This window comes from Rhinatrema bivittatum, chromosome 1 (assembly GCF_901001135.1).
Source record: "Rhinatrema bivittatum chromosome 1, aRhiBiv1.1, whole genome shotgun sequence".
Classification (NCBI taxonomy): Eukaryota; Metazoa; Chordata; class Amphibia; order Gymnophiona; family Rhinatrematidae; genus Rhinatrema; species Rhinatrema bivittatum.
Window position 1 is genome coordinate 67,500,055 of NC_042615.1, and position 17,615 is coordinate 67,517,669.

Here is a 17,615-nt window from a genome sequence, read left to right on the forward strand (position 1 = left end):
ACAAATTAAAGTGAATGTATCCAACTGTGCAAATAAACAAATATCATTTTACATTGCTTGGTGCCTGCTATAATAAAATAAAATACAAATTACATGTGGTTGAGGGGAATACCCCTGAACAAGATGCATTTTTGAAATGTGGCCAGTGTCGGGCCTTGTTGATGTGAACATTTATCGTGCTGCAGTTTCTCAGATAAGTTTTACTTGCACGTGAAAAAAAAAATGAGATGAATGATACAAATGTGGACATATGTTTGCTTCATGGTGGAGGTGAGGAGGAAATGATGATTATAACAAAAGTGCTACAATTAATGATTTACATGTGGTTGTTGTGTATGAAAAATTACCCTCATTGACATATAATTATTATTTTATTTTATTATCACAGGAACTAGATAAATATCAAGTGATCGTTGCAATAGCACTTGAAAGAGATTGTTGCAAGACTACCAAGATTCTATACTATTGATCCCAACGCCTTTTGATAGTAACAGAGGAACATATCATGGATTAATTAACCAGTGTACTTTACATTTCAGGATGCTCCTGAATAATTCAGTGAGAATGGCATAGAGGTTACCTGGGTGATAAAACTTCCTTACTTATGATGCTCTAAATTGGAGGTGAAGACACAAAACGCAACAGCCCACAAAAATCATTCAACAAAAGAGGGAGTGGAAAAACCATGTAAAGCTTACTGTAAATATTTACAGGTGAATTTTAAACGCTCTACACGCGCTAAATCTGGGAGACATGCACGCATCTTGGGCCGGCTCACACCGCGCAGATTTTAAGAAACACCTGCCTGCACATGTATCTCCCAGTTCCTGCACAAATCAAAAAGTTAAAAAGGGGCGGAGTGTGCGTGTGGTCTGGGTGGAGCATGGGCGGGACATGGGCATTCTGGGAAGGTCACTTGAGATGTGCACGTAAGTGTTTACTACACAAGCGTGCGCCAGGGTCCCCTATCGCGTAACTTTACTTCTGCTACAGATGGTGGGTAAGTATTAAAATATAAAAATCAGGGCTAGTCAGCGAGGTTTGAAGGGTCGAGACTAATAGGATAAAAGGGAGGAAGGTTATTTAGGGGGGTTAGGAAGTTGGGAGGCTTTACCTGGGCAAACTGGGAACGGACTGGGGAAACTGTTAATAGTGTTGGTGCACATATTAATAAAATCCCCCATTTACACAGTAGAGCCAGCATTTGCAAGCAGAAGCACGCGTCTATACAAAATTGTGTGCACATGTATGCGCATACAGCCAATTTTATATCATACGCACATATATGCACGTATGTTATAAAATATCCGCGTCTATTCATGCGAGCCCGCATTCTCGCGAACATGTACGCCCACGCGGCTGTTTAAAAGTTACCGTCTTAATAATTAACAAAGGTGATAGTTCACATAAAAGCACGCCATATGGAAGAATATATAAAGGTAGTAACATAAGAACATAAGAATTATCATACTGGGTCAGACTGAAGGTCCATCAAGCCCAGTATCCTGTTTCCAACAGTTGCCAATCCAGGTCACAAATACCTGCATGATCCCAAAAAATAGATAGATTGCATGCTGCTAATGCCCAGGGATAAGTAGTGGATCTCCCCAAGTCTACCTGGTTAATAACAGTTTATGGACTTCTCCAGGAACTTGCCCAAATATATTTTCAACCTAGCTGTGCTAATTGCCTTTACCACATCCTCCAGCAATGAATTCTAGAGCTTAATTGTGCATTACGTGAAAAAGATTTTTCTCCGATTTGTTTTAAATGTACTATCTACTAACCTCATGGAGTATCCCCTGTATTTTTTGAAAAAGTAAATAACAGATTCACATTTACCCATTCTATCCCACTCATGATTTTATAGATCTCTATTATATCCCTCCTCAGTTGCCTCTTCTCTAAGCTGAACAACCCTGATCTCTTTAGCTTTTCCTCATAAGGAAGCCGTTCCATCCCCTTTATCATTTTGGTTGCCCTTCTCTGTATCTTTTCCAGTTCAACTATATATTTTTTGAGATGCAGTGACAAGAACTGCATTCAGTACTCTAGATGTGATCTCACCTTGGAGTGGTATAGATGTATTATGACATTCTCTAATTTATTCTTCATTTTTCCTAATAATTTCTAATATTAAACCCAAAATGAACCATGTTTCTCAGGAAACAGTATCTGTTATCCTCCGTGGCCACAGACGGATGCGGCTGCCATTGTTCACCTCCCTTTTCACAATGTTGGCTCCATTGGGCAAACTCGCGGCTTCGGCCAGCTACCTCCGGCTTTCTGGCCTCTGTTCCCAGGCCTATCCGAGCAGCATGGAAGCTCCCGACCACCATCTTACCTGTAGGGTTCCTTAGGCGCGTACGCGCGTTTCCCGACCAACTTTAACCACGTCATGGCGCGAACCTCGGGGGTATCTCTACCAGATGATGTCACTGCTCTAATATTTAATCCGGCCTGCCCAGACAGCCGGTTACTTGGCAACGAGTTAATTTGCTGTTGTTCCAGCTTCTACTCGGCTTGTTCAGGTTTGCTTCCATGGTGTGAGACTACTGGGTACCCGCTCATCGGGGCCCCCCCTCGTCTCTTGGCTATCCGCTGCTCGGAGGGCCTCTCACCCAGTTTCCAGCCTGCCTTCTCCTAAGGCCTTCTACGGTACTTCTGCTTACTTCCTGTCGCTGTGAGTACCACTTCTGGATCACTATTCTGATTGCTACATGGGAATCCTCGCTGGTGTACCCCGCTCTGCAGACCATTGCCGTGAGGACTCGCTTCCGGGTTTCCCCCTGCTCTAGGACCTGTGCCATGTATCATCTGAGGAACCCTCGCCGGTGTATCCCGCTCTGCAGATCACTACCGTGTTCTTCCACCAAGGAACCTCCTTGCATTTCTCCACTACTGATTCAGTGTGTTACAGTGACTGTATTACTCCTTGGGTAGTGCCACTTCCTCCTTTGACTCTTGTCTCAAGCAAGACTGACGTCAGCAGTGTGCTGCCATTCCGTGGCCCACCTCCAGCGGTCACCCTCTACGTCTCCACCTCTACGTCTGCTGTATCCCCATCCCGCGGCCAAGGCTCTGCCTCCCAACGGTGAGGCCCAGCAGGGCTCCTGAACCCCCTGGGTGGTTCCACCTCTCATCTCAGCCAAAGGGTCCACTCACTTACTTATCCTAACAGATTGCCAAGTTCATGGATCCGGCACAGCTCTCACCCCTGCAGGCCATACCCGGCCTGGCCCAGTGAATTTCTGATCAGCAGAAAGTTTTGGAGTACTTGGCTAACGCCATAAATATTTTAAATAACCGGCTGGACACCAGCGCATCATCTGCCAAATTGAGTGCTACTCCTCAGACGCCGCCGTTCCGGCTACCTGTGCCCCTGCTGGCACCTCTTCGGTTTTCAGGTGACCCCTTGCTCTGTAGGGGCTTCCTGAATCAGTGGAACATGCACTTTTCTTTACAACCCACATACTTTCCTGACGTGGCTACTAAGGTGACGTACATCCTCTCCTTACTGGAGGGAAAGGCATTAGTCTTGGCCTCACCCTTGTGGGAACGAGCGGACCTGATCCTCCAAGATCTGACAGGCTTCCTCACCCTTTTCCGCTCTGTCTTTGATGACCCTGCTCGCAAGACCTTCACTGGCTCCACGTTGCTGAACCTACATCAAGGTTCCAGATCCCTTTCTGAATACGTCATCGAGTTTAGAACCCTTGCGACTGAACTACACTGGGATTTAGGCTGCCTGCGTGTGATTTTCCTTGAAGGGCAGAGTCCACGTATCAAAGATGAGCTGGCAGCTCGAGAACTTCCAGATACCCTGGATGCCCTCATAGATCTCGCTGGACGCATTTACTGATGTTTTCGTGAATGGTCACAAGAGATCCGAGCTGCGGGTACCCCCCACACGCATCCTGCTCCTTCTACGAAGATCACTGCTCCGCTAGAGACCAACGAAGAGGAACCCATGCAGATGGGCTGCAGTCACTTATCCTCGAAGGAGAAAAGTCGCCATCTACGTTCAGGGCTATGTATGTACTGTGGTCAACCTGGACATGCGGTACCTGTCTGCCCACTTATCCCGGGACACTCCCAGGCCTAGGTTCTACCAGAAAACTCCTCCTAGGCCTAACATCGCCCTCTCCCTCATTAACCTTACCTGTCTCCATCAACTCAAGAACTTTGGAATTTCACACGATAGCCTTAGTGGATTCCACAGCTGGTGGTAATTTTATTCTACGACAGCTAGTGGAGCATCTCCGGATCCCCACGGACTGCACTCTTATACCACTCTTGCTCTCCTCGATTCACGGTGAGCCGTTACCTGGCGAAGTTACTTGCTCCACATTCCTATCCAATTGCGTACTGGATCCATGCACACAGAGACCATTTCTCTTCTCATACTATTCATCCAGTTGGACTTCCATGGTTGAAACCCCATAATCCACAATTCGACTGGGACACCTTACAACTTTCCCGAAGGGGCAACTCCTGTCATAAAAGTTGCTTGGAAGTCGTGTCACCGCTGCCTTGTTTAACCACCACGATGTCTCTTCCTGGTCTCCCGCTGCAGTGCTCCACATACACTGATGTGTTTTCTAAAAAGGCTGCAGACACATTACAACCGCACCGGTCCTTTGACTGTGTGATTAATTTACTTTCAAATTCTGAGCCTCCTCGCGGAAGGGTGTACCCATTTTTGCTGACTGAAACCAAGGCTATGTCTGACTACATACAGGAAAACTTGGCTAAAGGGTTCATTCGGACTTCCAAGTCTCCCGCTGGAGTGGGTTTTCTTTTTTGTTGGGAAAAAGGACGGTTCCCTCCGACCATGTATGGATTACCGCGGCTTAAACGAAATTACCCAGAAAGACCGATACCCCTTGCCGCTAATCTCTGAAGTGTTTGATAGGCTCCAAGGGGCCAAAATATTCTCCAAATTGGACCTGAGAGGGGCTTACAATTTGGTCCGGATACATCAGGGAGACAAATGGAAGACCGCTTTTAATGCACGTGATGGCCATTTCGAATACCTGGTAATGCCTTTTGGACTTTGTAATGCTCCAGCGGTGTTCCAGAACATGATGAATGAGGTATTCAGAGACATGCTCTATCAGTGAGTAGTAGTCTATCTGGATGACATTCTAGTATTCTCACAGGACCTCCCAGAGTCATCGTCGAGATGTTTGCAAGGTTATGCAGCGCCTACAGGACAACCGTTTGTATGCCAAACTGGAGAAATGTTCCTTTGAACAAGAGATCTTTCCTTTCCTCGGTTATGTGGTTTCAAGCCAAGGCTTTCAAATGGACCCTCAGAAGACTAAAAGCATCCAGAAATGGCCCCAACCTACGGGCCTTAAGGCACTTTATAGATTCCTGGGATTTACGAATTGCTACCAGTCATTCATTCCACATTATTCCACTCTGACCGCCTCTCTCACCGCCATGACCCGCAAGGGAGCAAACCCCTTGCAATGGTCACCCGAGCCTATCCAAGCCTTTCAAGAACTTAAAGATGCATCCCTCAGAGAACCATGCTTACACCATCCGGATCCCCGATGACCCTTCATTGTCGAGGTCGATGCTTCCGATGTTGGCGTTGGTGCAGTTCTGAGCCAGCATTCAGCCAATCACACTCTACATCCCTGCTCATTCTTCTCTCGCCGCTTCTCCCCAGCAGAGCGCAATTATGGAATCGAGAACAAAGAATTATTGGTGATTGAGCTCGCCTTCGAAGAATGGCGCCCCTGGCTTGAGGGGACTCAGCACCAGGTCAAGGTATATACAGACCACAAGAACCTTGAGTTCATGCACCACGCACACAGCGTCTTAACCACCGTCAGGCCCGCTGGTCTCTTTTTTTCACTCGGTTCAATTTCTTGCTAAAATACCGGCCAGCTGACAAGAATACCCGAGCCAACACTCTTTCCCGGTCCTTCACCACCGAGGACGTGCCGGATGTTCTGCGTCACATCATCAGTCCAAAGTTCTTCTCTCTGCCACCTTCACCGTTCCACCTGGGAAGACGGTGGTTCCCCATCCTCTGCATAAAAAGATTCTCCAATCGGCACATGATTCCCTGTTGACGGGCCATCCAGGCCAGACTAAGAACCTGTCATCACTCCAGAGATTCTACTGGTGGCCAACCATGAGGAAAGACGCTCAGGCGTACGTAGATAACCTCACTCATCGTATTCCTTTCCAGATCATTTATTTATATATATATATTGAAAAGCACCGGTTTGCACAGCTCAGTCCATTGGAGTCAGTTTGAACATATTGGGGTAAGGGGTGGGCATTGAACTACTGGCCTACAAATGACTTAAAAAAATGTTTACTCTGCTACTTACCCTGATATATTTTCAAGATATCCACATAAATAGAGAATTACCTAGTCACATAAGGCTGGATAACTTAAAAACCTTACTGGCTATATTCAACCATAGCTGATTACGTTTTTTGAGTTATCTGACTACTTGTAGCCAGATAACTTTAGCTGAGTATATTCAGCAGGATATGTGTCCCACTGAATATGTGGGACAAGTTATCTGGCTAATTTTAGCCGGATAACTTATCCACTAAAAGGCTTACTGAATATGAACTTGTAAAATAAGTAATAATAGACACCAAAAGACCAACAAATCAGCACCAGCAGTGGCATAAACATTCCACAGCACCAGGCGAGGGGGAAAGCAGCACTAAACATGGCAGAAACACATCAAGGAACATAAAGAGCAGCAAATGGCACTTACCAACGTGGCAAATCAGCAATTAGTTCTGTTCAACATCTTTGTGAGCGACATTGCGGAAGGGATAGAAGGTAAAGTTTGTCTGTTTGCAGATGATACTAAGATCTGCAACAAAGTGGACATGCCGGAAGGAGTACAGAGAATGAGACAGGATTTAAGGAGGCTGGAAGAGTGGTCGAAGATATGGCAGCTGGGATTCAATGCCAAGAAATGCAGAGTCATGCATCTGGGGTGTGGTTATCCAAAAGAACTATATACATTGGGGGGTGAAGGCTGATGTGCACGGAGCAGGAGGGAGACCTTGGGGTGATAGTGACTAACGACCTGAAGTCAACAAAGCAGTGTGACACAGCGATAGCCAAAGCCAGAAGAATGCTGGGCTGCATAGAGAGAGGAATATCTAGTAAGAAAAGGGAAGTGATAATCTCCTTGTACAGGTCCTTGGTGAGGCCTCACCTGAAGTACCGTGTTCAGTTCTGGAAACCGCATCTCAAAGGAGACAGAGACAGGATGGAGGCGGTCCAGAGAAGGGCGACCAAAATGGTCGGGGGTCTCCATCAAATAACATGAGGAGAGGTTGAAGAACCTGAATATGTATACCCTGGAGGAGAGGAGGAGCAGGGGTGATATGATACAGACCTTTAGATACTTGAAAGATTTTAATGATCCATGGCCATCAACAACCTTTTCCATTGGAAACAATTTAGTAGAACTAGGGGTCATGATTTGAAACTCCAGGGAGGAAGACTTAGAACCAATGTCAGGAAATATTTCTTCACTGAGAGGGTGGCGGATGCCTGGAATGCCCTTCCGGAGGAAGTGATGAAGACTAAAACTGTGAAGGATTTCAAAGGGGCATGGGATAAACACTGTGGATCTCTAAAAGGCTAGAGGACTGGAATAAATAAAAAAGCTTAACCAGCATGGAGCGGCAGTTACTACCCTTAAGAGAAACATGGGGGTAACCTGCACGGAGTGGCAATTACTATCCTTAAGAGAAAACTGGGGGTAACCTGCATGAAGCAGCAGTTACTACCTTGGGAAGCTTGCTGGGCAGACTAGATGGACCATTTTGGTCTTTTTCTGCCGTAATTATTATGTTACTATGTACTAGCGGATGTCAAATGGGATGAGCTGGCCCATTGACATCTGTTCCATATGTGGCAGGGTTCCAAATTTTGGTGTCTGGTTTCCCTGAACTTACCCCATATTGAGATTATACAGGGTCTCACTACAACAGCTGAAGGACTTTGCTGGGTACTATTTTTGCCCTACTTTTAGCAGAAAGTTACCTGAGAGAAGATGTTGCAGCTCAAAACATGGACTGTAACTTGTACTGGAGAAATACTGCGTTCTATAGATGCACCAACAGGTGAAAGAGTTAACCAGGAAGCTAAGCCATCCTGAAGCAAGCTGGAATTACTGAGGAAGTCACATGACATGTCTAGCCCAATAAAAATCGAGCACAACTGAAAGAGAGAATTCAGAGTGCATCCCAGCCAACCAGAAGAAGGGACTGACTCTTGAATCTTATTTTTCCATGGGAAAAGACAGAAAGATGGCTGCAGCCATTGAGTAATGATCTTCTGGCCAGAAAGGAGGAAAGTTGGTAATAGTGAACTCTGAACTAATATCTTCAGACTTGAAGCCAGCAGTGTGGGAAATCAATCCAGAAAGAGGAGACTGAATGGCTGAAGGAGTAGCAGCATCAGTAGTTTTCTCCAAGATATGCAAACCCCAGGATCTGAGCCTGAATTCTTTGTAGGGATCCTGTTAGTCTACTACTAGAATTAGGTAAAATAATATACCAAGTAGTGTAGGGAAATCTTAGTGATAACATTGTAGGTTTGCAGCTCCACCATGTTGAAGCTGTTAAGTGGTATGTTCCTCTGGCACTTAGAGCCAGTGCACCACCTTGAAGATTTCACATTTGGTTTTGCAGAGGCAGAATGTCCTGTGCTATTCTCTTATTTTTCTGTTGATTAAATTGTTCCTCTGTGGAGCATTTTATTTGGATGGGAGTTCATGCCACCCTCCCAATCCACCCTTAAGTCTCTCATTAATTTATTTAAGATTGGAGAGCCCAATCCTTTGGGACTCAGTTAAGCTTATTTAAGTTTGCTCTTCAATCCAATGGGAGAGGTTCCCCTCCAGCAAGAGGAATCTGAGATCACCAGGATCCAAGGAGAGAAAAAGGAGAGGAGATGGACCATTTCAATTGGCCATGAATTTCTGCTGATGACTGGCAGATGAGAAAAGAATACCATGGGATGAAAGCACCAAAGCTTTGCTCAGAACCCAATGGGAGGAAAGAGATCAGATAACTAAAAGCATTACATCAGTTGAATTTATCATTTGGATTTAAGAACAACGGTAAGAAGTCGCTAACATTAAAAGAAACTTGTAACAAAGTACACAGCTGTAAAGAACTTTCAATCTTCAATTGCATCTTATTAGTAAAGAGATACGTTGGAAACCACCAAATATCTTCTCAAGTGTGTCAGAGTATTGTCTTCATTATTCTCCAATGCTGTGATTATCAGTGCTGTATACAAAAAGGACTTAAAAGTGGAAATCTAAGAGAAGTGTGAGGGTCTTGAAAGGAAACTTCCCCTCCACCCGATATAAAATATATATATATTGTGATAATATGACAGTGTCCATCAACAGAAATTTTGAGATATAGTCTCTGGAACTGTTGTCCAGGTTACACCTTTTCCAGAACTATTCTGGGGAAATCAGAGGGGGTAACCTGCAGTGTTCACCAGTATAACCACTCACTACTGATGGATATAGATCCCCTCAGGTGTGTGGCCTTTTAGGACTCTGGACTCATTGATAGAGAGCAGCACTGTGAGCTGGGACTTCAGTTGATTCTCTCATTGGAGGTTTCAGCAGACCAGGGCATACTCTGCTACACCCCAATTTTGAATCTATATAGATAGCTAGATAGATATAAATATAAATATACTCCTACAAAACAAAACCAATGCCTCCCTCAATAAATATTCAATCATTATTAGACCTTCATTACAATATTTTCAAAACAAATTTGATTAACTATATTGAATTTTGTAAAAACCTGTCCGTTGCCTTTTTTTACAAGTAAAAAATACTTCAATTTTTGTTTTATATCATATATCTCACAAATCACCCACGCACACATACACACATATACCATTCTAAAAATAATAACACTGCATGTCTCTGTGCCTCTTTATGTTATTATTTTGGAGAGACATACAATAGCACTTCTCAACTGGAACCTGTATTATATAATACCATATGTTTAGCACAGCTATTTCTCTGATTTAGTTTCTTACATGCTCATTTTCTAAACAAATGTTTTCTATTGTGTCATTGCACATCATGAAGATCTATTCCAAAGTTCACAATAAATTCCACCAGGTCCAAAGATGATCAGTGAACAAGCACCCTCAGTTCAACAAACAAATTACAACAGCTCCAAAGGTAATGGTGAATGGACACCCTACTCATGAGTAGACAAACTCCTCTACAAAAGCTGTTTCACCCTATTATGGGCTTCCTCAGGAGGAACCAGTGCTATTGTAGTGATCTTCACAAGGGGATAATCCCAGCAGGGCTGCACCTGAGTCAACGCTCTAATGATTTGTTCCTTAAAAGAACAATGTTGTCCCAAGTCCACCCCAAACTGGATTTAATTTCCATAACATCTCATCCCGAGGCTTATTCAAACAGCTAATAATTAGAACGAGCCGTGCCACTTATCTGATGATTGGTTAGTCAAGACAGTTAGAGATTCATTCCTTGACAGCAGAAAACAAGTGATCCATTGCCTTTTCTTACAAGTACAGACAGGTTTTTACAAAATTCAATATAGTTAGTCAAATTTGTTTTGAAAATATTGTAATAAAGGTCTAATACTGATTGAATATTTATTGAAAGAGGTATTGGTTTTGTTTTGTAGGGGTATATATACACTAGACTCCTCCCTGTAAAAAGTTTTTTCTGCCAGTTTTTCTATTTTATTATCGTGTATGGGATATTGTGCATTGCTTTGCTTGGTTTAAATGAAGCACATGCCTTGTGTCATATGTTATGCTAAGTGAATGCCTTTATCATATCTTAGATTAGCTAATAACACTGCTTTGATTGCTAGTTGTATTTGATATCCACACTCTTTATTTAAGTAACTGTTATATCTTCTATATTGATCATCACTGGGTGCACCCCATCTACCATTTGTTAGTTTTCTAGCACTGTCTCATTGCTATGTATATGGTATATTGTGGAGGTTATGTACCTTGTTTTATTTTATTTTATTTATTTATTTAAAAGTATTTCTATACCATCTTTACAAACAATGTTTAGTCAAAATGGTTTACATGTATTGAATAAAATAAAAATTAAAATAAAATAGACAAAGGATAATTGAGAGCAAATTGAGAGCAAATTGAACTTTTACTTGTTCATGGTTCCTATTTTATTACCAGTTTAGTTACGTTGTTTTTCATCTGTGTGGTGAGTTCCTGTGGTACATAAGGCTGCAACTAAAAGTTACTAGAAAAATACACCAGTTGTGGTATTGGGATTGGGACTTCATCTGGGTCCCTGAAGGTTTTGAACTTTGGAATTTATATATATGCGGTCGATTTTCAAAAGCCATTTAGAACTGAAAAGGTATCTATCTAAATGGTTTCCCAGATGTATTCAAAGCTGTATGCAGCTAAATTCTAGGGATGTGCATTTGTTTTAGATGAAATAGACAATTTTGTTGCCATTGTCTATTTCATCTTGTTTCCGGAGCGCCATGAAATGAAAAAAATGACAACATTTCGTATAATTAGTATTTTGAGTTAGTGCGCACTAATGGGACTTATGGCTGGATTTTAAAAGGCCTGCTTGCATAAAATCTGGGGTTTACGCGCATGGCCGGACCTTGTGGGTGCCGCGCGAATTTCCAAAGAGGCCTGGCCAAGTGCGTAAACCCTGGTATGTGTACAAGTGCCAGGCCTCTTCAAAGGGGTGGGCCAGGGGGCGGGGTCTGGGCGGGGCCAGGCCAGGCCAGTGCCATTGAACACTGTCCCGAAGACTTGCAGGCCCTGAACTAAGTATTAAAACAAAAGAAAACAAGGATAGGTAGGGTTTAGAGGGTGGGGAGGAAAGGGGAAGAGGGAAGGAGTTTAGGTAGGGAGTAGGGAAATTCCCTGCCAGTCTGCTCCTTAATTGGAGCGGACTGGGAGGGAACTGGGGAAGGCTCGATTGTGTCGCCATACGGATATTGCAAATGTCCCCCCCTTTGCGCTCGCCGCCCTTACATGCGCGTGTAGATTGTAAAATTCAGCACGCATATGCGCATGGCCAACCAATTATATAACATGCGAATGTCGGCGTGTGTATGTTATAAAATTGGTGCATCCATGTGTGTGTTAGGTGTTGAGAACAAAACTGCAACCTCCAGTTCAGTCCTTTACCAGAGACAGTCATGGTTCCAGAGGACGAGCGAAGGGCAGATATAGGAAGGAACTTGGTCACTGCAAGCTGGTCAGTCTGACCTTAGTGATTGGAAAATAATGAAATCATTTCTGAAGGAAAGGATTGGGTAATATGTTGAAGCCATCACATTATTGGACTCCAGGCAGCACGATGAGGTCATGTCAAACAATTCTTACAGAGGTTTTTGCTTGTGAGACCAGGGAATTTGATTATCAGAGGGGGGGGGGGGGCATAATCCTACTTATAAGGCATCTGACCTATTCCACAAAATAAATAAATAAAACATAACACCCTAGGGATACATCTGAAGGCATTGAGCTAGAAACTGGTCAAGTGTCAGCGGATGAGGGCAAATGGAGGGAAAACGATGATCTATGGGATGCATCATAAAGTAGCTCTCGGGTGATGCTATACAGTATCTTCATAAGCAACATGGCCAAGGAGCTAGAAGGGAAGGCAAGCCTTTTTTCCAGATATTGCTATCATCCTTAATGTGTTTCCTCCTTTCGCTAAGGTGTTTGGCATCCTTTGCTAGTATTTCTTCTTCAGCAGAGAGGAGCTCTACATGTACTGAAGAATGATACTGGTGTTTATCATTAGATATGAAAGCAAGGGTTTTTCATGTGGTATGGATAGCAACCTTTCTGGCTGCCAACAATATCTTTAGAGGGATGTTTTTTTTCTTTTCATACAGCATAATCAATATGTAGATTAAATTGAGTTTTGTGGTGTAGAAATAGGAATTTTACACATTAATACCATTTATGCCTAGTTTTTAGATATGTGATTTGTGTTTTAAATGGGTACACAGCATATTTCAGGCAAATGTGCCAGCAACCATTAAGATGATTTGTATAGTGATTTGATGTTTTTTCCTGTGACATTGGAAGAAGGAAATTTGCTGATGCGATGTCCCACTGGGATGATAACATGAAGGACACAGATGGCCCTGAGGACATAACTGTAGGATGCAATATATTTATTTCATTACATTAGAGAAGTGTAAATGTCAAGATAGAGATAAACACATCTTTGCTGCACACAAAAGTGACAAGTTCCAATACGGGCAAAACTAGTATAGGTGCTTTAGTTAAAGAGCAGACTGTTAAAAGATTCCAAATTATCTCTCTCAACTGCTAGGCAAATTGTAAAAACAAAAACCTACTATGAAATATCTGTATGCAAATGCCAGAAGTCTAAAAAATAAGATAGAAGAATTAGCATGTACAGCACTGAATGAAAAGATTAACATAGTTAGCATCTCAGAGACTTGGTAGAAGGGGGATAACCAATGGGACAGTGCAAGACCAGGATACAAATTATATCAATGAGATAGGGTAGATCAAATTGTTGGTGAAGTGGTGGTTTGTGTTAAAGATGACAGAGTCAAACAGGATAAAGATCTTGCCGGAGATCAAATGCACTGTGTAATCTTTATGAATAGAAATTCCATGTGTGATTGGGAAGGATATAGCAATGGGAGTTTTCTACCATCCTGCCTGGTCAGAATGAACAGACAGGTGATGAAATGCTAACAGAAATTAGGGAAGCCACACATTTTGCAACACAATTATAATGGGTGATTTTGATTACTCCAGTACGACTGGGTAAGTATCACACCAGAACATGCTAGGAAGGTAAAGTTTCTAGATAAAATAAGTGACTACTTCGTGGAGCAACTGGTCCAGGAACTGACAAGAGGAGTTATCTTTAGTAGAATGCAGTATCTGGTGCAAGAAGTAATGGAAGTGAACCCACTTAACAATAGTGATCATAATGTGATCACATTTGACTTAGTAACTGGAGGGAGAACATTAAGGAAGACTACTGTAGCAGTGCTTACCTTTCAAAAGGGAGACTATGATAAAATGAGAAAACAGATAGAAAAAAACTAAAAGATGCAACTCCATAGGTTAAGAATGCACATCAAACATGGACATTATTTAAAATTACCATCTTGGATGCCCAGACCAGATGTATTCCATGCATTAAAAAGGTGAATGGAAGGCCAAATGACTGTCATTATGGTTAAAAGGTAAGGTGCAAGAAACTATCATAGCAAAAAGAACATCTTTCAAAAAATGGAAAGAGAATCCAAATGAAGAAAATAGGAAAAAGCATAAGCTCTGGCAAGGTAGATAGCCACTGCTATTAATTGCATCAGTAGCATGGGATCTTCTTAGTGTTTGGGTAATTGCCAGGTGCTTATGGCCTGGTTTGGCCTCTGTTGGAAACAGGATGCTGGGCTTGATGGACCCTTGGTCTGACCCACCATGGCAATTTCTTATGTTCTTATGTTCTTATTGATAAGGCAGACAAAAAGACAATTTGAAAAGAAGCTTGCCATAGAGGCTATCACTCATAATAAAATTATTTTCATTTCAAATACATCAAAAGCAGGAAGCTGGTGAAGGAGTTGGTTGGTCGATTAGATAATTGAGGGGCAAAAGGGGCACTTATGGAAGACAAAGCCATAGTGGAAAGATTTAAATTAATTCTTTCCTTTGGTGTTTACTGAGGAGGATACCATGCTAGAAATGGTATTCAATGATAATGACTCAGAGTACCTGAAACAAAGGTGTAATAGGGCAAATCGAAAAACTAAAAAGTAGTAAATCACTTGGATCAGAGGATATACACCCAGAGTTCTAAAAAAAAAAAAATGAAATTGTAGACCTATTACTAGTATTTTGAAATCTATCATTAAAAATGTCTATTTAGGAGGTGGAGGAGAGAAGGAGTTCAGAATATCATCTTCAGCAATGGCCATTTCGGGGGTGAGGAGATGTTCCCGGCCCCAACGGGCTTCAGCTACCACTCCCTGGATCTGACATCATTGGGGAGGGACCAGTAAGAGGCCTTTAAATCCGGCCCTCCTGCGGCACATTCCTTGAGATGGAGGAGAGAAGGAGTTCAGAATATCATCTGCAGCAGTGGCCATTCCGGGGGGTGAGGAGAAGTTCCCGGCCCCCATGGGGCTTCAGCTGCCGCTCCCTGGTTCTGACGTCAATGGGGAGGGAACAGTAAGAGGCCTTTAAATCTGGCCTTCCTCACCCCCCCGGAATTGCCACTCCTGCAGATGATATTCTGAACTCCTTCTCTCCTCCACCTCAAAGTAAGCCTCCACCTCAAGGGGCGCATGGCTTTGTTTGACTTTTTTGCAAATTGGAATCTAGCGAAAGTCTCCTTCACCTCAGGTAGGCCATAAGTTTGATTGCTTATTTTCCCTCTTTGAAGCCTCCACTGTTCGTAGAGGGGAGTCCAAGCTGGTGGATTAGAGGAAGACGTGCTGAACGCTCTCTTTCTTTACTCAAAAAGTTTCTTGTTTTGTGGCAGAACCAGCTATGCCGCTTACTAAGAGGAAAGGTAAACTGAGGAAGAAAATAGCTACTTCCTCCCCAGTAAACCCAACCCAATCAAAAATAGAGAGTTTTTTTGGTGTGGGCCTTGACAATCCTCCCGTGCAAGGAAGCGCTGTGAGCGCCGCTACGGAGCCAAATGCAGCCTCACCTGCTTCGGTCATCTCTTTAAGCCCCGGAGTGCCGACAACACTCTCCAGCCCCCCCCCCCCCCCACGCGGAGAAAAACATTGAGGAAAAAAATATATTGATTCCCAAGAAAGGAGCAGCCCCTGAAGAAAGAACATCTGCAGTAAGTGAACTTGCTATTTTGTCTGTTTCGATACCAGGGGGTAAGGTCCCTCAAGGGGATTCAGGAGCAGCGTCCATGCTAAGAGAGGAGGGAGGAACCTTCACTGCACACAGTAAAGTATTGGATACTGGAGGATTAGAAACAGCTATCAATATTAGAGATGTGCATTTGTTTATCACGAATTAAGCAATTTCAACGAAATTTCAACGAAATTATCAGGGGCCCTGTCACATGGTTGGACATGTGACAGGGCCCTGTCACATGGTAGGAGCAATGGATGGCCAGCCCCATCTTGTGCTCCTACCATGTGACAGGGGCTGACCAATGGCACTGGTAGCCCCTGTGACATAGTAAGGGCAAAGGCTATCGGCGCCATTTTGATTGCTGCCAGCCGACGGCCCAAGTTCAGGAAGTCGCTCCCGGACTCCCGCTGGACCACCAGGGAATTTTGGCAAGTCTTGGGGGCCCTCCTGACCCCCACAAGACTTGCCAAAAGTCCAGCGGGGGTCCGGGAGCGACCTCCTGCACTCGGGTCATCGGCTGCCAGTAATCAAAATGGCGCCAACAGCCTTTGCCCTTACTATGTCACAGGGGCTACCAGTGCCACTGGTCAGCCCCTGTCACATGGTAGGGGCACAGGATGGCACCGGCCATCCATTGCTCCTACCATGTGACAGGGGCTGACCCATGGCACCGGTAGCCCCTGTGACATAGTAGGTCAAAGGCTAGGTGTCATTTTGATGCAAGGCAGACCAGACAGCCCGACGACACGAAGGGAGAAATTGCTTACGGGACCCCGCTGGACCACCAGAGATGTAAGTCTTGGGGAGGGATTGGGATGGTGGGGGGGGGGGGGGTTGTATTTAATGTATTATAGTAAATTTTAATGCTTGGGGTGGGTTTTTTTGAGCTTCATTTTCCCGCGTCGTTTTTTGGGCCCGTTTCGTTTTTCCCCATTTAGTTTTTTGTTCGTTTTTCCAAAACACTAACTGAGTAAAAACGAACTTTACCCCCAAAGCGTCAGACTCAAAAAACGACCCTGTAGAAAAAAACAGAAGCTCATCTCTAATCAATATTCATGGGAAGAAATTGGAAAAACCACTGGTTATAACTCTAGACAGTATATGGACTGCCATTATGATTCTGGAGAAATCAATATGTACACTAAAAAATGTGATAATAGATGTGAATAAACGTGTGGAAAATCTAAACACCAGTCTGAAGCGCAAAAAGCAAAAATGGAGGAATTACAACAGAAAATGGATGAAGTTCAGAAAATACAAGGAGGTATAATGCAAGGGGAAATGGAACGAACAAGGAAGTTGGAAAAACTGGAAAATGAAATGAGATATCTGAATTTAAGAGATATACATTTTCCCCAAATTAGATGTGTATCAATACAAGATCAATTTAAACAATATATGCATGAGGTACTAAAAATACCTTTGGAAGTCATTCCACCATTGGCTAAAATATAAAATATTATAAGTCTTATGAAAAAGCTAATGAAGAACTGCCTCCTTTAACTGTGACGGATTTACTTGAGACATCAGTAGAAGATGTGGTTAAAAAACGTGGAATAGTGTTAGTGAAATTTATATTTCCATCAGACAGAGATATGGTTCTTAAGTTATTCTTAAGAAATCGGTCTGTTAATTATTATAACCAGAAGATGTGGATATTTCCAGATATTGCTAGGCTGACCCAGCAAAGAAGAAAAGAATTTCTGGCATT